At 37.2% G+C, this 22,326-nt stretch overlaps 1 long non-coding RNA gene across 7 annotated transcripts in view; it reads right to left on the minus strand.

The window, feature by feature from the left end:
• LOC110476639 (uncharacterized) overlaps positions 1-22,326 on the minus strand; it is a 152,416-nt gene that overhangs the window by 19,029 nt on the left and 111,061 nt on the right. For 5 of the 7 annotated variants that reach the window (XR_014954044.1, XR_014954040.1, XR_014954039.1 and 2 more), the window contains 2 exons: positions 15,855-20,795; positions 1-12,167 (listed from right to left, as the gene is read on the minus strand). The exon at positions 1-12,167 is cut by the window's left edge. This is a non-coding gene — a long non-coding RNA (uncharacterized LOC110476639). The remainder of the gene's footprint in view (positions 12,168-15,854; positions 20,796-22,326) is intronic. The other 2 variants (XR_014954042.1, XR_014954041.1) reach the window with 1 other exon arrangement.

Genomic DNA, 22,326 nt, shown 5'->3' on the forward strand with positions numbered 1-22,326 from the left:
GATGATTATTAAAAATAAAATACACTGTAAATAAAAATTCTTAATTACCATCTTTTCAGAAGTGTTGAGTCTGTAGTCTCAGAAATGTAGAGACAGAAATGTCTCTAAGTACACTTGGAGGAAAACCTGATGTATTGCAAAAGGAAAAATGAAGCTCCAGAAAGTTTGGTTACCCCTTCTCAACAAAAACTGCAATAGCATCACTGTAACCTGGACCATCTGCTTCATAGTCTATTTCTCTCACTAGGATACAGTCCTAAAGTGATTCCTGAAGTCAGCCTATTCCCATTATCAATTACAGTGTTAATTCACTTCAGCCTGAAGATTTAAGGCACTACCAAAATATAAAGAAGCAATCTAATTGCTGCTTGCTTTTAAATGAGTAGCCAAGAGTTCTTTTAGCACTGGATGAAAATATATGTGTCATTATACACCACTGAGGCTCAAAATATGGCTTAGATTACACTTTAAAAACTAAACCTTGTTAGAAACCATATACCTATAGCCAAAATCATATCAAAGTTGACTGACAATCAGTATCTGATGACTGTGGTGCTTGACTCAGAAATACACCACCTGATGAAAGCATTTTGGGAAGAAAAAAAAGAAATGCTGTAATGTAAACAGCATTATATATACAGTTTGTAAACATGAAAGGGATGAAACATACTGCTCTGCAAATAAATTCTCTGCATTAGAAGAAATAAAACATCACTGCATATGAATCAAAGCCAATCTGTACAACTTGGGCATAGTGGAATTACGTTTCTGGGGTTTTTTTCACAAACCTTATTTTAAATAATTTTTTACTTTTCCTATTTTTAGCACTGGGGTGCATAGAAGGAAATGGTACTACACGTGCAAGATAGGATTGAGTTCTGTGGGCTCAGGACTCTGTCCCTGATGTCACTAAATATTTTCTCTGTGACCTTGCATATTTTTCAATATCTTCCTTTCTTTAATTCCTAACTAGACATCCTGGTAATAGCTAAGAATTGCATCCAATCTGAATATCAGATCTGAAGATCTGATATTTCAGTAAAGCAGTGTGACAAAGGCAACACATGTGAAGGTGCCAGACCAAAGTCAGCATGGAGGTACATTTGGGAAGATTTTGAATCATGAAGCAGATCTTTTCCTAAACAGAACTGTGTCTAAGTGCAATGAAAACTTGATTTTTTTTTTTTTTTTTTTTTTGGGTATGCATTATATTTACCATTGAATCTCCTTTTTTTCCTTTTCTTTCTCCTTTCATTTAACTTCTCATTAATCCCTCCTCTAAACTTCAGTTCCAGTGACAGAAATTCATAAAACCATTTGGGACACATGAGCTGTGAAAGGTTTAAATCAAGTGATGAGTGCAATTTTCATTTCACTCCAGTCTCATTTATTTCATGCAAGAAAGGGTTAGGGGCAATTTTTCAGGACATTGCATCATAAATCCTAATTTGTGTATTTTATTTATATTGTAAATCTACAGACTGTAGTGAACTTGACATAATTCATTAGGCTTTTTTCTGAGAAGTTCTCAAGTCTGGATTGAGAGAGCTCTTGTTAAGTGTACACTCGATTAAAATTACATGTAAAGCTTAAAAGAAACACCCTTAAATAGCCTGAAAAGGGCAACAAGTAGCATGAAAATCAAATTGAAGTTTGTAAAAGGAAAAACAAATTAAAAAACAGAGGGAGAAGCAATTCTAGATAAACCTTCAGTAGAAGGTAGGATGGATATTTTCTTTTCATTCCTTCCCATAGAGGGAGAAATACCAGGAAGCATGTCTGGACAGTACATAACATTTCAGAAATTACTGAATTTAGTATTTCTTGGGTGATGTGGGGTATTCAGAGTGAAAGATATCTCTTGGACTTTATTCCCATATATAACTAAGAACTAGCAAAATAATCAATATTCCTGTTGAAACAAAGAGAAAAATGAATATAAATTTTTTGAGGATTCACAGGGGGGAAAAAACAGGTGACCTGTATGGGATAATTATAATTGGCTACCATGATTGAAGAATAAACCAGAGGGGAGAAAGAAAAAGCCACAGAAAAAGGTCAACCAGAGAAAGAAATATGCCCAAAGTTTGGTTGCAATGAACTATAAGTCCCCATACAGCAATTAGAGCAAGGGTTTTCCATTCAGTTTATTCACTCTGTTGTATCACTCAAGAAAAGGGAAATAAATCAGGCTGGTGCCTGACCTTTAAAAAACAGTGGATCCCAGTGAATCATCCTGTCACTGACATAATAATTTGATTTTGTTTTAATCTTCTTTCTACACATCCAGCAGCTGACCATAACAGAGTTATGGCCTGTGTTTTCATGAGGAGGCCTTTTTCCTTTGCTTCTAAAGGTAAATAAAGTATAGCAGTTGGAAGCAACTGAAAGATAAATTTATCATCATGTCCACTGTGCCTATAGAGAGGAAATCAGTGCCAGGAATGGGATCTGCATGAAACTGTATCTGAAAACTCAATATGGGATCAAAATATTTCATTTTAAAGTATTGAAAGCTTTTGTTTATTTCTCTTCACACTTATTTTTAGTGTGTTTTTCTGGGTTCCTCAAAGATAATGTGCTCAAACACCAGAAGAAAAAGTTCTATTTGTACTTTGAGCATAAGCAAAGGCCTGGAAATCTCAGAAAAAGACAACATAAGGGATATTTCCAGAGAGATCCAATAAATTAATGGAAACACTCTGCTTTTGTACATTTATCCAATCTCAACATTGAACTCAGCTGGATTAGAATTGATACAAAAAGTTCCTGCCATGCAAATATGACAACAGTGTAAAAGAGAGACTCATAGTTCTCTGTGAACTTTTAAAAGTTCATAAGTAGACTGAAGATATTATGCCAGCATCAAAAACTAAGACTCTGTTACTTTTATTGGGTCATTTTGTGTCATAAACCATTGGAAGAACAGAAAGTTACAAAACATGAGCTGTTTTTTTCACTTATCTTCCTGTCTTCCCCTGTTCTGTTTTTATATCCAAAGTAAATGATACAAAGAAAGCACTAAAAGTGACCTAATTTTTATTGCTGCCTCTGCATTTAGAAAAGTAAGGAGAGACATTTACTTTGGACCTTCAGTGTAGTTTCTAATAGATATGATGGGGCTGTGAAGTTTGTGTAGGACCTACACACTCATCCTGTGCACAAAACCATTTTCTGCTCTGCAATTGAGCTGGGACACTTCTGATTCTTTGCTGACTGCATAAGGAATAAAATTTAAATAGGAATTTAGGGCAAGTGAAGATCAAGGAAATGCAATGTACAGAAAAATATCAAATGGATGCCATTTTCTTCTCCTTGATCTTTGTGTCTGAATCTATTGAAAATTTATTGATCTAAGTTGTCCATTTTGATCACCTAGGTCACTGACTCCATGCTATTAAAAATTACATTTTCTTGTAATTACCAAACAGCATTAATTTTTGTGTCTCCCAATAATCTCAGTATAGTTCACTAATAAATTTACTCATTTTGCCCTTCTTATCACCACTACTCCAATTTTTAGGAACCCTTTTCTCATTTCAAGATTAAAGTTATTCAAAGACAGTTCATATCTACTTATTTTCATATGATTTTTCTTTTAGTTTAAAATGGTTCTTCTTCTTCCCCAGGCTTTATTCCCTTAGCACATTTTAGCAATATTCCCTCCCCATCTTTATTTTGCTGGGCTAGGTAAGGCAAGTTTTCTTCTAGTGTCTCTTGAGCAGTATATTAATCATTCCACTATTCATCTAGTAATTCCTTCCTGCACCTACTTCAAGTTGATTAAATCTTTCTTGACTATAGCTTTAGAGAATCTTCAGCACTGTAAAATATTTTTCCTGGCATAATTGTAAAGTTGCCCATATCTTCCATATGTTTAATTGTGGGAAATTAATATCCATTTAATCCTTTTATCAACAATGTCCTATTGTTTAAACAGCTCTCTTCCTTCTGTGGTGCTTATCCTTCTGTTTTATTCCTAGGTATCAATCATCTGACTCCTCAGCTTGTATTTTGCTAGGCTAGGCAGCCCAGACTCTCTTCTTTCACAAGCAGATATCCACTTTCTTAATCATTTTAGAAGTCTTCCATTTCTTTGCTCTCATCTGAATTTGTCTTTCTTGCAGGTGGTGAGACTCACAGTATTCCAAACAACACCTCCCCACAACTGTGCTATTAACACTCCCATGTCTCCTGATATATCCAAAGAGAACATTTGACTTCTTGATGATGCCATCATATCAGTGGCTCACAGTCTTTTGGGGACTGACAGATATGGACAAATAGTTTGCCTTCTTTTTCTGCTCTGGACAGTAAGATGCCAGGAAACTGCAGATATTATTTGCAGTTATTCCTCATGCAAGATGTTATACACTAGCTCATTTTGCCATTTTTCTGTTACCCTGACTCTTCTAATATTTTGTTCTTCATGTATAATATTCTTAAGCTGATTTCCATATCTTGTGTATGCGTCATCAGCTCCTCTTTGTTCCAGGATCAGGATGGTTCACAATAACAACATACAATTTTGCTCCTAACTTTAATTTTTCTGAAATCCACCACTACCTATTTTAAAGCCAAAAAATTCTCTTTCTAACATTTCCTTTTTTTCTTCTTTTTTTTTGTCTGACTTTGCCCTCCTTCTCAACTATGTCATGCCTTTTGCTAATCTACATCTTCCTACACAGAGCTACTAACTCCTCAATTTTTCACACAGCTTCATACCTGAAATCACATAATTCTGACTAGATAAGATCAGATACACTTCCTTTGTATAGGAAAAAAAAAAAACAAAACCAAAAAAACCCAAATAAACAAACAAAAAAACCCCAGCCAAACAAACAAAAACACAGAAAGAAATCAGGTTATGTTGGCAGCATCTACATTCAATAAACCCCTGTAATATCCTATTCCTCAGTCTCTTCAGTTCCTATTTACTTCTGAATTCTTAACATATTTCCAAGGTTTGATCCATAAATTTCTTTTTTTCCATTACACTTCTCTTTCTACATAAAGACATTGCATTTTCCTCTTTCCAGTTTCATGCCAATGCACATTTCAAGCACAGACTTTAAACCTTCCCTTTCTGAATGAAGAATTCATTTGCCAGTTCTTTCAGGGCTCTGGGCTGAATATATGATCTACTCACCTTCACTTGAGACCTTTCAACATTTTGATTTCAGTTTCTCATTTCCATTAACTAACTCCTCTTTATTTTCATATATATAATGAATCATACTTCAAATTGTTTTTGTCCAATGACCCTCTGCCATAAATACACAAATTAGGAGTGTCCAGAAGTTTTCGCCATTCTTTTTTCCATGTGACCAATTTTCTCCATTTACACCCCGGTAGTAACTTTTAGAATGTATGCTTTTTTTAGAGTGCACTGACTACAGAACAGCACTTTAAAATATACATCAAATCCTACTTAAAGTATTTTGAAGGAAGGTTGCCTTTTGAAATTTTTCTCTCTGTCTGGGTTTCCCTGGATTCTATTTTTACAATAATAGAACATGTCTCTTGTCACTCAAACTCAGTCCTGGAAGTAGTAATTCAGAAGGTTTATGCTTTAGCAAAAAATAATGCCAAGAAATCAATGTGCATGCCAGTTTTTCCAGCTTCAGAAAAAGATTTCTTATAATATGCAAATAATGGAAATCTTGATTCACTGCCATGGTAAGAAAAAAAAAAAATAATAAAAGTAACTGATTTTGGTTTATTAAAACATTTCATTGTTGTGTTTTTCTCATTTACTCCAGTAATGCTTAAATGGCATTTGAGGAATGGGTCATTTTGTGTTTTAGTCTGCAAAGCATACAAGGAATGATGTCTGTCCTCACAGGGCTAATCCTGTGCTATGGTAGGATCCATTCAATGGTTTCAGCAGGATATGGAAATCCCTCCAGGCTTTCTGTGATCCAAAAGACAAACTATCTATGGGGCTATCAAGCATTTTTCCATGCAGGGTCTTTTTGGAGGAGGAAGGCTGTTGAAGAGAGGCAAATCGAGTATATGCATGTGTGTGAGAGAAAAAATATAATCTTTCTGGATCTGTATTGCAATATTATAGTGATTTTGACTTCTCTACAGGCTTTTTTAACTCTAATTTTAGTTTCCTGTCTCTACTCGTGGGCAACCTGATTAAACCAGGGGTAGATCTGCAGAGTTCTGATCACCACACAAGGCAAAAAAGTCTCTGGTTTCATCAACACATCCCTTTCCACTGACAGCATGGGAATGGCTTAGGAAATAGCTTTTGTTTTCAAGAATTAAAACATTGTCTTATAAAACCCTCTATTTCTTTGAATCTGTGAGTAGGCTGGATATTTATTTACAAAGAAGAAAATAATCACAATGACCTATCAGCCTCTGCAATCTCCTTATTTTTGTTGTTGACTTCCAGGGGAAGGAATAATTTATTAGGTTTTTGGCTGCATATTATTCCATTTTCATCAGTGTTGCACATGCAAAGATAGTTATTTGAGAATGATTTCTGGAGATAGGGATAAAAACAAATTACTTTTGCAGTGGCCACTGAACACATGTAAATGAAACTAATTATAAAGTGTATTGCTCCTCATGGACCAAATAGCATCCTGTGTGGCTCTGCTGGCCCTCTATGTTCATTTGTTGAAAACCTATTAATAAGAGCATATTTTAACTTGTAAATCAATGTCTCCACAGCTCATCTAGCACAGAAAGAATGGTGATAGCCAGAGCAATTCTATGCAATCTAAGACATTGCAGCTCTGAGTAAAACTTCTCACTGGCTTCAGACTTATTTTAGAAGAGGGAAATATATCCACAAGGCATTCTGAGACACCATTGTTCATTTCTCTTTTACTACAAATGACAAGCAGAGACTCCTACCATGTCACAGCACAATACCTAGATGCCAATGTTCCACAATTACTTCCATACACAAGCAATTCTTTACTGTTTTGTTCTCCTGGTCTTTACAAAAACCTTAATTTATAGTTTATGACTCCTGGTCTTTACAAAAACCTTAATTTATAGTTTATGAAGTGAGCTTTACCTGCTAATCACAGATGTGCCAGGGAGTGGGATGAAACCTGGTACAAGGCAGCAGCTGAAGGGTTTGTCAGCTGCTTTAAGCCACTGGCCACTGCTAAGTAGCACTGCCATTTCTGCCACTAAGCCAGTAAATCTGTCTAACACATGAAACCATAGAACAAAAGACAGGTTGCAAACAGGCTTGCAAATCTATTTGTGTAAGTCTAGTTGTGGCAGTCACCAGTAAAGAGGATGTGATGTAGATTCCAGTGTCTACATCTGTCATATCTGCCATCAGCTTTCATTTTCATTTGGAGTCTCTGACGATTGCTGGAGTCAGCTTATTTTTTTCTAATTATATATTTGAAGTAATAAGTAGTTATAAAAATACCTGGCAGCTTGTGTCTGTTTCCTATAAAAGTGCCAGGTGAGGCACTTTCAAAAGCCTTGTTTTGAAAAGGTAGGCTCAAACCTGCTGAGATGCAGTAAGGCCAAGGGCTGGGTCCTGCACCTTGGTCACAACAACCCCAGACAATGCTAAAATTTGGGCTACAATCCAGTTTAGCCTGGAGAAAAGGAGGCTCAAGGGGGACCTTGTCAGTCTCTACCACTCCCTGAAAGACTCATGTAGTCAGGTGGGGATCAGTCTCTCCTCTCAGGCAACCACCAACAGGACAAGAGAATATATCCTCAAGCTGCACCAGAGGATGTTCAGGTTAGAGATCAGGAAGAATTTCTTAACTGAAAGGGTTATCAAGCATTGAAATGGGCTGCCCAGGGAAGTTGTGGAGTCACCATCTCTGGAGATATTAAAAAAATGACTGGCCATGAGACAGTGCTGTGGTTATTTGACAGTGTAGTGTGCAGTAAAATGCTGGACTCTATTATCTTGGAGGTTTTTTCCAACTTGAATTATTCTATGAATCTTATGGAAAATTAATTCCCTTTATTACTTTTCAAGCTGGACTTCTGAAACTTTAGGCATCCAAAACTTAATGTGGCTTTAAAAATATTCAGACATGTAGCTGATGTTTCAAATGAACATCCCCCTTGTTTGCTTTTTGAAAGAATATCCATGCTCAGCCACGGCAAAAACTATGAGATAGAACTTTCCTTGTAATGGGTCACTACAACAGGATTTGAGTTTGGATGAGGGCCATGAAAACAAAAGAATATTGTCAAAAGCACAGGATAGTACTGTCAGTGATTTTTACAGGTCTTCCCACTTCTTCAAGCATCAGAGTTCCCATTTGGCAAGGTAATTAAACATCTTAAATTATTCATCTCCCTGTTCTGGCATACTTACAAAGAATCTCTCAGAAGCACTGTAGCCAGACTTTATTTGTCCACCAACAACTGATAAATGATCAGTCCCCACAATGTGTGGACCGAGATATTTTATCAATATCTTGGAAGGAAATGTATATGGTATATCCATACATGATTGTGTTTGTCTATGCAGGTACACTTACCCCTGTCTAAAATTACCATGGAACAAGCAGCACAAGGATGGGCATTTATTTGCTGCTGTCCAAGCAAGAAGCAGCATGCACACCTACCACACAAGAGGTATTATCAGCCAAGATTTCCTTTGTTAGCTAGTGAATGGTACCACCTTTCAGGAACTAAAATCTGCTTTGAGGCCAGGGAACAAATTCACTTCTCCTCCTCCAAGCTACCTCACTCTCTCTCTCTCCCTCTGCTTTCTCTCCTTGACCACCTATAAGTTTTAAATATCATTAACATGATCCTTTATGCTTTCTTCCTTGCCACAGCTTCTTGCTTTTCCAAGGTCTAAAGGAAAGATGTCGTTTGGAATCTACTGAATAAACTCCTGCATGAAATGACAATTTATGACAATTAATTAAATGTTAGGATTAGTCTCCCTGTCAGATGATGCCACTGGCTAATGATACACCCCTATGTCAGTGACAAATTATGAGATGTCAGCAATAAAGCTGCTTGGAGTGAAGAACTTGCATGTCAGCCATTTATTCGTCCACACTTATCCCAAATCACTGAACTTCTTGAAAATAGCCACTGAGTAGCTGATATGATTCAAGCTGATGTAGACTGACATTATAAGTTACTCAGTATGAAGGGAACAGAAGAATATTCAAGACTTTATCTTACTGTCTCTGTGTAGGGCTTTACCATTCCCTAGTCCCACAATAAGGACTCCATGATCACCTGGTAATTTGGGATCATCTTTCCTGTTCCTAACTTGGGCTATGGATCTGCTATGATTCTCCTCAAGAATGACAAGGTGTTGATGAAATTATTTATAAATCTCCCCCAGCTTTATGAAGGGAATACTTCTCAGTGCAAGGGCTGTGATTAGAGTGAACAGCTTTTGTGAAGGATGAGGGCAAACAAAAGGAAGAGATAAAATATTTGCTAATGAAAAGAACCCAGTGGTACAATACAGAAGAGGGAAGTATTGAATGAAGTGTTCCCACCACCCACATGCTAGTTAAGGAGTAGCACCATGAAGAGCAAAAAAGAAAAAAAAAAAAGAAAAAAGAAAATGTATCTGTAACAAATTACTCTGACACCTGGGCTGAAATCCAAGAAAAACTTTCAGGCAATAAATAAGATGTCTAAGAAACTGAATTTCTTACACTTGTGGTAGCTATGTGCTGGATGTCATCATGGTAAAGCATGGGTTAAATACAGAATTCAAAAATTTTTGTATGTTTGCAGCTCCTCACTTATAAATGCTGCCTTCTAGCTCAGCTGCATAATATTTCCCTTTCATTGTAATTACTGCTGTGGTGCATATGCAAGTGCTAGCTGGGAAATGGGCAATGGAAGGTACAGGAGCAGTCCCAAGCAGTCAGAGATGCACTGAACACTGATACATTGATGGGTAGAATTTCATGATTCTCTTTCTCAAAGCTGCATTCTGTAGTGCTCACCCAGAATGTACGTAGAACACTAAATTTGTGACAAATAAGGGAAATTATGGTGGTTGCTTTCAGGCCTATCAAAGCTGCACTTTATTTTATCCAACACATTGTTTCAGAGATGATGGCCCTGTCCTTCACATGGTTGTTGCCTGCAGCCAGGACCATTTAGTTCTAACAAAGATACAAGAAATGCAAGAAACACCTAAAGCTTATTACCCATAACTGGCTGCATAAAATTACAGGCTGTCAGTATGTGTTAGATGAATCCATCTGGAGAAGATAAAAGAATCGTGAATGAAACTGGTTTCAACATTCTGGATAAACTGTCTTTTAGCATTAAAAAAAAAAAAAAGAAAAAAGAAGAAAAAAAAGACCAAACACTGGTTATTCTTTTTCTCTTCATGTAAACTAGGGAAGAGGGCACAGAGCTATTAGATAATGCAGTCAGCTTCCTAACTGTTTCAGAATTATATTTTTGAGGCTTTTTTATTTAAGGTAGGTCTTTCTTGCTCAAAGGGTGGTCCCTCTCCTATTATTGACTGCAGTACTCTGAGCCTTGTCTTTTATCAGGAAAAAAAGAGATGGATAAACTGAAACTAATAACAGACTTGGTCTGCCTGAAAGCAAACTCTATTAATGTTCTTGGGGGGGGTGGGGGGTGTGGAGTGTTAAATCTTTCTTACATACTTTACAGAAATAGGAAAAAACATTTTCATTAAAAGGATCCTCAGACACTGTCTGTCAGTATGTTTTAATGCAAGCATTAAGAAATATTAATACCCCATAGTACATCTTTGGGAGCATATATAGACAATGAAATTATCTTAAGTCATGTTCAGACCCATATCAAGAGCCTTCCAAAAGGGAAAAAAATTAAAAATGCTGTACAGTGATTAACAGTCCAGCTCTGTAAGAATTTTCTTATTTACTTCTGGGAAGAAGAAGGGAACACTTGGATTAGGACTTTTGGGAAACTGAGTCAAGCTATCAGCTACATGATGTTCCTTGTAGAGTTCATCATAAACATAAAACAATCTTGGTGCCAGCATATTAGCCAAGCACTCAGCTTTGTATTATAGCTGTGAAACTGTGCTCCTTGTTTTTCTTCTTCCTCCAAACAAAGTGGGAGGAACCACTTTTTGACTAACAGAGTCTTAGAGGGAGAGTGACTCCAAGATGTAAAAATGTAGTTCTAACTCTTAGAAGTAGATATTGTTTTTCCATCCTGTAATCCTTTTTTCCCCACCCACTCACTCATGCCTTGCCTGCCTCATCCCTTTTGTACTCCAATTCCTTCCTTTCATATGCCACAGGTAAGGCTACAAAGCCATAATAGCATCCTAGAAAATCATATACATAAGCTCTGTGCAAAATATATGGATCACATTAAATAGAGGTGGTAAAAAGAAATAAAATAAAGACACACAATTCCTCATCCAATGACGCACGAAGCTGATATATGTGCAAGTTTTGTGGAAGTGATTTTAATACAGGAGCCTTGGGTCAGCTCTAATGTGAGTAAAAAACAGCAGCAAATTAAGCACAAGCCTAGGTGGAGAAAAGATCTTGCAGTCCTTCTGGCAGGAGATTAAAATAATTGCTAATGGGAAAGCTTTTCAAAAGTATGAACATTTTAACTCCACTACATATGATAAAGAAGCCATGGAGAACTGAGAATAACTCCTTTCTGAAGAAAAATATTTTTTGTTGTTGTTGTTTTTTACAATTAAGCAATACTGTCTCCAGCTGAGAGGTTGTGTGGGGTGACAGGAAGGGGATTATGCACTATCCTGATAAAAATGTGTAAACAGGAGGAGGATGAGGAAGAGGAAGAGTGTGTGGGTGTCAGTGTGAGAGAAGATACACACATCTTTTTATGGATTTGAGACACAACCCAGTGCAGAGAATATCACCTAGCCAAGAAGTAAAGGTGTTTAAAGTAAACTCCTGGCTCTGACCTTGATTTCCAGTGTGCTCCAGGGTTCCATATAAAGGTGGAACGACTCACATGGTAAACTCTTTGAAATTCATTAAATGAGAACATTCAAAATTACTTTTTTTTTTTTAAATCTGGTGTGTCCTCAGAAAATTTGTAGATCAGAAAAGAGAACTGCATTTGTTAAGTAACCACTGCAGTAATGGCTTGTGTCTTCACCACTTGGATCATTAAATCTCCACTTACCCCTCAGCTGGTAAGGAGTGAATTACCCTCATGGGGAGACATACAGCAGTTCTTATTTCCTGCAGAAATGCATTAAATTTCATGTTAGAATTTGTTATAATTCTGGGAAATTGAAGCCATAATTCTTTGCCATACTACTTCATACTGCCAGAAGCAAAGAAACGACACAGACGGCAGGCCTGGCTCAGTATCTTATTGGCACATCAGCTAGGCCAGGATAAAGCACCTAGATGCAAGCAACCTGCCCATGAAAGCAGTCACAGAGTGCAGAAAAACCTCTCGTGCAGCTCTAATGAGCTCATGATGCCTAATCTGACAAGGTCACGACAAAGCATTACTTAATTTTTTTACATCACCATTGTGATTTAGGAACCAATACATTTTAGCTACCTGGAACATGAACAGAATGAATGCTATCAAAACTATTGATTCTTATTTACAAGAGGGAAATTTGGATGGGAGCAGGCTGTGTGAAAAGAACAGAAGTACAGAAGAAGCAGAGCTGGCCAAGAGAGTCTGCTGCTGGGAAGCAGAAGGACACAACATGACGTGCCACCTAAACTGTGTTCACACATTAGGTCTCCACACATCCCTTTATCAATGCTCCCAGAAAGTCACATCCTCCTCAGCTGCAAGAGAAAAAGCCAATGAGCTTCATATTGTAACCTAGGCCAGTGCAACTTCAACCTATGTGAAGCAAGATGGTGCACTCCAAAAATTCCACTCTGCTGAATAGAATACAAATACTGTTCAACTGAAGCACTAAGCATTTAACTGTCTGACTTTCACGATACCTTCTTGCTTTTAGCAGCTAGAAAAGGCCCATAAATACTGAAAAAGGGGAGCAGAATTGCCCACAAATTGAAATTCACAGTCACATGGAAAAAGAGGTCAAAGGACAGCAGCTTTCCATTACAATCACAGGTACTGTGCATGCCTCATTAAAAGAACTGCATACAGATTAAAGATAAAGACAAGAAGCCTAAGTCTTGTCATTATAATCTGTATATTCAGTTCCTGGCTATGACTGTGGACTGGTGAAAAGCCACCATCAAGGTGACAAAAAGGAAAAACAAAACACAAAATGCAGCAGCAGAGAAGTAGAGATAAAGATTTCAAATGAAGAAGAGAATGGAAAGAACTTTTATGATTTCCAGAGTAAATATTTTTCTTGATTTCTCTTTCCTTTGTAAAAAGGACAAATTTCTGCTGCTACTCTAGCACTAGAAAAGACAGAAAATGTCTAAAATGTATGTAAGTTCTCCTGCTTATTTAGACTGACACAAGCATCTTTTACTGTTGGATTCTGTGAGACAGCACGTGAAATGTTCCTAAAATTAACAGAGGTTCTGGTTCTTCTCAAACCACTGAAAAACTGTAATGACATTACTAGTGTCATGCAACTCTAAATCTTACATAAATTATATAATAATCAAAGTCCTGTGCATTAACTCAGTGAAAAAATATCTTCTGGCTATCTGGGTTTTGTTTCAGGCAATAAATCTATCATCCAGCAAACTCTTTGAAGACCCATGAATTCAATAGTGCCACAAAGATAGGCATTATTTATTTATTACTACAGTAGTCTGAAAAATTATGATCTTCGATATATTATTAGTAGCAGCTGTCTTATGCTACAGTCATTAAGAAACACACACATTTATGAATTTTAAAATTGACATTAAAGAAGATCTCAGTACAAAAATGCTTATAGGACACCCCTTAAGAGCTTTTTAGCCATATTAGAGAGACAGAGAAAGGAATAGGAATTGTCAGAGGTCTAGAAATAATAACTTACAAGGAAAGATTGAACAGAAAGATTGCCTAGGTAAGGGAAAAATGTGAGGAAATTTGGAAACTTGAAATTTGGAAATTTGTAAATATTCAAAGGGATGCTCCAAATACAAAGACTATCATCTCTCTTCTTCATTCATGAGAGTAAGACAGGAAGCAAAGGGATTTAAAATGCAATAAGCAGGATATAGCTTAGGCATTAAAATACTCTTCTAGTGGTAGAGCTCATGAATCACCAAAGTGGGTGTGGAATGTCCATCATGAGGCACTGCTAAGAACAAGAAGGACAAACTTGTCTCAGATGATTATTGTTGACTCACCAAAGCAAGAGCATGGGTGATAGATACTCTCAAGAGTCCTTCTAACTCTTTCTCCTCTGATTTGAAATTTCAAAATTTCTATTTTAGCAATAGGATCTGGTTTTCATGTATTTTGTTTGCCAATTGAGAAAATAAAAAAAAAAAAGAAGCAGTTTGCCTGTTGAAAGTTGTATTATTTGTATCATAACTAACCTATAACTCTCTTGGGTCAAATTTAGAAACAAAGTGCTGGCTTGGAAAAATTACTGAGAGTTATCTCAGTATTCCAACTCAGTTTTATTACAGGAATCAATCCTTTTAAAGATACAATTAAAAACAGCCATATAGTGGACAGAGCAATAAGCTAGAATAATTGTTCACACAAGATGCCATACCCAAAACACAATGCTAGAAATCCTCAAGATAGGAGTTACCATGCTGAAAGAATTTCAAGTAAAGGTTTGTATCAATGCCTCTATTTATAGACAAAATTGATATTCATATGTAAGTTTTATGTACAGACTTTTCCATCACTTAAAATTCAGTGCATGAGGAATAGCTCTGGGCTTATCTTCTGCATATAAGGGAATTTCACCAGACACGTGCAGACAAAAGGATCTTTATGTATCTACTTCCAATAAAGCATTTCTCCCGTACTGTAAGCAACTATCCATGAAAAATCTCAGGTGTGGAAAGGGTTTTTAAAACATTCCCATAGACTGCTGCCTAAGGGTTGCTGAGGGTTGTTTTGTTTTCTTTTTCCCATTATAACACATTTGCTTGCATTGGTCATGACCATGCAAAGTAGCAGTATTTTAATCCCACATGCTCCTTACATTCTTGTAATGAACACATGAAACAAAATGAAAAATACTTGAGTTAGTATTTCTTATTGGGAGACTAATCAGCTTGGAGCTGGCAATTTTTATTTAAATCCAAAGGAACAGCCTGAAGTATAAACAATAGTACAGCAATATGTTATATAATCAATCATGTAATATGTGATTCAAAAAAATTTTATAAGAAATGTACCACCAATCTATTTATGGGCTACAAATTCACATTAAATAATGAAAAGCTGCAAATTACAGGCACAATAGAAACAAGTGTACATAAGTTCATGAATGATGTATTAACACAGACATTGGCAAAAATCATAAACCATGGTTGGGCAAGAATAAATCTTCATTTTCACAGATTGTATGGCGTTAAACAGACTGTGAACCTTGGCTGAAAATTCAGCTACAGAGCATTGTGGGGATCAAATGGCATTATTGTATTTCCACAAACGTAGGAGAAAAGGGATGGGAAAGAACATGTAAAAATTCTAAAAAAACAACTGCAAATAACAGTACACCTTAACTGCAATACAATAGAAGTATTTTTTACAGCTAAGACAAAGTAATGACCACATTTCTGAGATTTGTGATACATAGCAGGAGCTGAGCCAAAGAATGGTGTATACTTTTACTGGCAGTGTGTGTGCCCTTTCAGCACACATAAAATATTTTAAAGCTTGATCTGACACAGTCAGCAAACAGTCTACACATTATGTTGTTGCAATGAGTCTAATTTCAATAACAGCTCGGGGCCAGAAGTAAATAAATAAACTAAGGAAATAAATAAACAGAGGAACTAAGTAGAACAACTAACCTTTCATAGGAAAAAAAGGGAAAAATCCAAGGTGACTGTGAGCAAGATCAGTGGTATTTCTGCCATATTATCTTCATCTCGGAAGATCAACTCACCTAGCAGAGCTCAAGGGTTGAAAAATAAGTTTGACAACAGGAAATGAACAAAGGAGGGAGCTTTTAAAAAGCCTGTGACCTTCAGCACCTGTGGAAAGAGGAACTGAAATGTAATGTTTTCATGCAAAGGCCATATTTGCTAAAATCTCCTGCTACTTTTGGAGGGTGGGTTCCTAAGATTTCTGTATATGGTGGATTAGGTGTTGTTGAAAAAAAATACTGATACTATTCAGGGTTTCCTGAAATCAGTTCCTAGAGCCATCCCCAGTCACTTAGGCCCTATGAACAAGATATTTCTCAGAGATTAACAGATAGCTGCTCTGATCTGGGTACTGTGCTTCTGTGAGATGGCCTCAAAATACATTTTCATGCTTTGAGAACCCTTTTGCAGTTATGAGACAATGGTATGGGTTAGTAAACCTGTTTTTCAAAGGGTGTGAAAGCTGTTCACACTTCTGTACATTGTTAAGTACATTGCTGATCTTCTGAGTGTCAGTGAGTGCATTAATGAGCTGCCTCCTCAGCTGCCTCCTCACAGAAAAATTCAGTGTCTCTGAAGCCTTTCACACTGTACAAGTCTGGCCACCTTAAACTACATCTCAAATGTCCAAAATAAGAGAACATTAATACAAGATTTGACTCCTCATGTGTGTGTTTTCAGTTCTGTAAACATTTCTGAACTTAAGGCATTGAAAAACCCGAGTCAACCACAATAGGGCATCCAAAAGGCATGAAGAAATAACCAGATTTTCTTTCAACCATGCAGACAAAATAATAGCCGTCAAAGCAAAACTTCATTTGTTGATGTCAGCTTTTCTGGAGGAACAGAAATGTATAGAAAGTATGAAGTGACACAGAAGTCTCAGAAATCAAAATACAGTTGTCAGGCAGCCATAAGTACCTTGTACCATAGGTACCAACAGAACTTACCATTGAATTGTCTTCCCCAGGACTAAACAGCCTCAAGACTGTGCTGCACTTTTTGCTATGTTTCATGCATTTAGGTGTTCTAAATTCAGCTCACAGGAGCTGAATGCATTTTTGTTGTCTCTGGGCAGGAAGAGAGTTTAAGATGCTTATTTCAGTTGCTCACCAGAGAGATTGAACGCCTCTAACAAAATAGGATTTACTAGAATGACACATGATTTGGAATTATCATTTGGTCATAAAGGACTGAATGCCAAAATTTTGCCAGAGACAAATAGTTGAGAAAAATCATATGAAAGAGGTGAATGAAAAACCACCTGGGCTGGTGCTATGTGAAGTGACAGAAAGTGAATGACTGATGCAATGGAGAATTTGTTATTGACCTTAGTGGCGACAGATCTCAACTTCCCTGTTGTTCAACACAACCACTTTTTAGAGAAGTACTTTACTGGGGAAAAAATATTCAGCACTTACAAAGAGACATTGATTTCTTTCAGCTCAATCAGTCTGACCTGGGAAAGACAAATGGTGAAGGTGTTAATGGGCAAATGTAAAAGGAGCACATAGGCTAGTGAATAGTTACAGTTGCTCCCCACACCAGGATATACTTTTCAGGTTTACTACAGGCCAAGATGAGGGATGTAAGCTGAAATTCAGAAATTACCCTTCTATTAGTCATGCAATTTTATGACATGGAAAAGAAAGTCACTGCAGGCAGAAGAAAACTACCTTAGGCCTCTTCAAAGTCTAAAACAGTTTTAATGCAGGTTTTGAAGTGCTCTGAAAATCCCCCTTGAGCCAGCAAACATGAACAGGTAGGATGTTCACAGACAGTGATTGCTGGCTGAGGATAAGACAGAATTGTTCCTGACTTTATATCTTACCTTGCAAAACCTGCCATCTCCCAGTATTGGAAAGCTCTAAGCTCCATTATGCTGAAATTGCTCCATATTACTACATCCTACTGCTCTTGAAGGTGGTTTGTTATAGTTACCTTCCTGCCAGGAAGGTATAAGGAAATAAATGATATATTTTGATACAAGGCTATTTTGCTGAACTGTGTAGATTAAAGAACTGGTAATAAATTCTATTTTGTCTTCTAGACCACTGGTGCAAATTAAGTCCAGTACAATAGTGACCAGAAGTTATTGTCACCTCACAACAGAATCAAATACACGTGAAATTGAGTGGCAGTTCTTAGCCCAGGTCCTTGCGACTTGGACATGATATTGCCCCTTCTGACACAAATTGGACCCCATGAAGCTGTGTTAATGCAAATGCCCAGGAACAAGTAGGATGGAACACTCTATTTTGTGACAGGGAGAATCAGGTGACATTCTTCATTTAAAAAGATTTCTTCATAAAATGTACTCTTGTCAAGACTGAACTTTATAGAATTCAACACGAACATTTGAGACAATTATAAAACTTCAACACAATCTTTTTGTTGGAAGTTCCAAGCTGAAATATTTTTTCATTTTACCTCAAAATGTTGTTCCGCTTTGGAATTTTATTTTTAAAGAAAGGAAAATAAATTACATGTTATGATGAGTGTTTAAGATGACAGTTAGAGTGGGATTCATTTTGCCTAACTTTAGACATCCACACTGTAGGCGTCAACCTCAGAGCTAGTCACTCCAGTTTTGCTTTATAGTTAATGGAAAGAAACAGGTACATTTAAGGTAGGACTCCTCTGACCTATTTTAAGATCAATAATGATTGATTAAAATTACTATCTCTCTCCACTGCCTGTGGTATGAGTCTACAAACATCTCAAATGAATATCTACCAGAGCCACTTTCTATTGCTCAGATGAGCCCTCTCCCAGTTGTCCAACTCTCCAATTACAGACACTTATTTTTCAGCTTTTTAAAAGTGAAAACCATAACTAATAATATGTTTTCACTTGAAATAAAAGGCTGCGTATTGCTTCAGAATTTTCATTTAACAAATAAACTTCTTTTCCAAGTGAATTCAAAATTTAAAGTGGAAAGCCCTATTAGCTATGTGTAAATCTGAAGTTATATAAGGGATATTTTAGCAGGCAAGAAGGATGAAAAACCACAGGTTCTCTCATCCTGTGTCTCACATCTCATCAAATTATTTCCACTCACAATTACCAAAGTCAACAGAAAAGCTACAAGGAGGTTCTGTGGGATGGAGTATTCAATGATTTTGCTCTCCAATCTCAGCTGCCATGAGGGAAATGGACAGGAAGAAGACAGACAGGAAAGCAGGGAGGGGAGATGGGGACAGGCGGGACTGACTGCTCACAGGAAGCATGCAGCGGGTGGAAAGAGCATGGAGAAATAAATGTTTTAAAGAGTGGCAGAAAACAGGCAAGAGCAATAGCATCTGAAGGGAAGGCAAATGTAAGAAGGGACAGAATGGGTAGCTGAAGAAAAGCAGCTCTATAGACATTAACATTTTTTTTTAATTAAAAAACTCCAAAAGGAGGATTGTTTTCTCACAGGTCTGATCATCATTTCCTAGGTTGCCAGGCACACGTCAGACACAGAAAAGAAGCACAAGTGGATCCTGCTTTTCCCTCTATATTTAGTGTATCCTAATTCAGCTCCAGAACTGTTTGCAGCCCTCTTTACTCTTTCTCATCTTATGCTTCCATGGAGCCAAACCATTTTGTTGCAGACCTTTGGCTGCACTGGGCTCAGATTCAGCCACACAGCTGGGAATATAACTCATTTTGCTCAGCAGAACCAGCTTCATTGGTAAAAACAAATTTACATTGATTGCCTTTGAGCCTAACACACACACTTTCTCCAGCCCTCTGCCTAACAAAACAGTGAAGGAGATTTTTGACTTGCCAACAACCTCACAAACAAATTAGCTTGACTTTAACTCCATTACTCAGGCTAATCTCTCTTGGATTTCCTAGCATTTACACAGGAAATGGTTCATTCATAATAGATGGTGTGTACATTTAGCTTTTGTAATTCAAAGAACGTGTTAGGTGGTTTGTGGTGACATTTTTCTTAATAATGTGGGCAGCACTGGAATGTCTTTCTACAACTACTGTTCTCTTGGTAGATGCACACATTATTTAGATTGAGAGCAAGAAACTCTCTCAGGTGGTTTTCAGGTAAAACAGAAAGTATGTGCAGGGAAGGTTAGAAATAAAATTGAGATGTGCCTTTGCCTAGAATAGAATCCCAGACTGACAATGGGGTTTCATGCAATTACCTTTTTTTGCAATCTTCAGCTGCCTTCCTCCCTTCACCACTTTCTTTCAGGTAGAAGGAAAAATTAAAATATAGGAAAATGAAAATATGGGAAGTCAGACCAGGAACAGGCTGGAGTTTTGGGCACGTCTCTAACACTGATTCACCCTACAGCTTCATGCTAATGCATATCCTCTCTGCTTCAGTGGGACAAGTCTCCTAGGCAATGTTGATTTAGCCACACTTCTGCACTCAAAACCAGACACTGATACCATCACATTATTACTATATAAATTTAATCTAACAGGCAGCCTCAGCCCAGAGTCTTAACATCTAATTGCTTTAGAAAAAGGCTAAACTTCACTTTCTTACACAGTCACATGATTCAACAAGTGTCAAAATAAGCGGGCTTTAGACATCTGACATGTCTCATTCCTTTGTGTTTTTCTCACAGATCTCCAAAGATTCTATGTGGATATGTAATATTTTGGCTATTGTGTAATTTTGAGTTCTTCCACTCCTTCACTTTGCCTGCAAATGCACTTGTCTCCCAAATTCACAGGAAAGATAAGAAGTACAATAGCCAGCATTTTTGATGTAGTAATTCACATGACTTGTCAGAGTTTTCCTCTTCTGAAAGTGGAGGGTGCCAACAAGATCTCTGCCACTGCCTGACTTCTGTCATTCTCTCATCACAGCTTTTCAGCTCTTCATTGCCCATTCAGGAACTGATCTTCCCACTGCACAGAAGAAATAATGGACATGTGAAAATTCACCTAGGAGAGATGCATGCTTTACTCTAGCAATGAAATAAAAGCAGATCAGAGCCTTGAACTGAACGTTGTGATGGGTAATGTGACAACAGGAAAGCCCTAGAATACAAATGACCTTTCCCACTTATCTATAAATTATTTTTGTACAAATTTTGTACAATTTTTTCTCTTTGTCTCAAGAAAGGGTTTGAAAACAAGCTGAAGAAAAATGCAAGTAGCACAGAGGACTAAGCAAAGATAGCATCGTTAAAAGAAAAAAAAAATTGCTATTAACTCCCTTCAGGTCTTAGGTGCCAAGAGACAGTACTTCCCAGGTCTGTGTGTTTCCCCAAAAACACCATTAATAAAGTTTTCTAATTCCACTGCAGAATCCTATAACTTGTAAAACCACTTAAATGTTTGTGACATACTTACATGCTTTGCCACACATGTTGAGCAGGAAACAAATACATCACAAAGGCTCTTTGCTAAATTTCAAAGCCAAATGTTGAAGAATTCCAGAGCAACAAGAAGTGAGTGGTCATGGTAGCTTGCACACAAACAATTTTACTCTTTTAGCACCTCAGAAGGCATGATATTCTATGCACAAAGATTCTTGGGCTGCATCATCGTAACTGTGTCCCTACTGAATGGCACATTGTGCTTAACCCACTTACAGGTGGTATCCTACTACCCCCATGAGGCCTTAATAATTTCATTGGTTCATTTATTTGAGCACCCTGCCCACCTCAGCCACTTTCTTCTCAGTTTAGGCAAGTTTAGGCAAGTTTAGTCTCATGAGGAGCACTGCAGAGCCCAGGCAGTCTCCCCTTGTTTGTGAAATCTGTATCCCTCACTCAATTAATCTTTAATTACAGGTGTCTGCACAGAACCCCAGTAACTTCAAGAACAGACCCACAGCAGTGAAATGTGTCTGGAGTATGCTTCCACAAGCATAGGGACACCAGTAAAAATTTTCAATCCAGCATGTAGTGCAGACACACTAAAATTAAACTCTCTGCTCTAGGAGCAATAACTTAGGTTTTGTGTGTCTTTGCAGAAGAAAAGAGATAGAAGAGAAGGAAAAGCTTCTACATTCTGCAGGAACAGATAAAAGGAAAATTCCTTTTGAAATTCTCATGACATCCTTTTGTCAAAGTCTCAGCAGACAATATGCAGATTTAACGTAGATTAGGCTTTACATTTAAGGGAGTGACAGCACTATTGTCAATTAATCCTACAGAAGATAAACTCTGAGAGCACTGCTTCTGGCCCGAGTTCCTCCTAGTCTGTCCTTTATCTGTCTATGTTGAGAATTCAGATAAAGTTCAAAATCAAGATTATAAAGTATGTTTCTATAAAAAGTATGTTCATTGTTATACAAAGCAGCATCTTTAAAGAGAGATCTTAGGTGAGAATTGTCTGAGTAAATGCAGATGTTGCCCATACAGATGTTTATGTGTGAGCTAGCTGGGTACAGCCTTCTTGCATGAAGAAGCCTGGTACCCTTGTCATTAAT

This window comes from Lonchura striata, chromosome 3 (assembly GCF_050655825.1).
Source record: "Lonchura striata isolate lonStrDom1 chromosome 3, ASM5065582v1, whole genome shotgun sequence".
In the NCBI taxonomy this organism is placed as follows: Eukaryota; Metazoa; Chordata; class Aves; order Passeriformes; family Estrildidae; genus Lonchura; species Lonchura striata.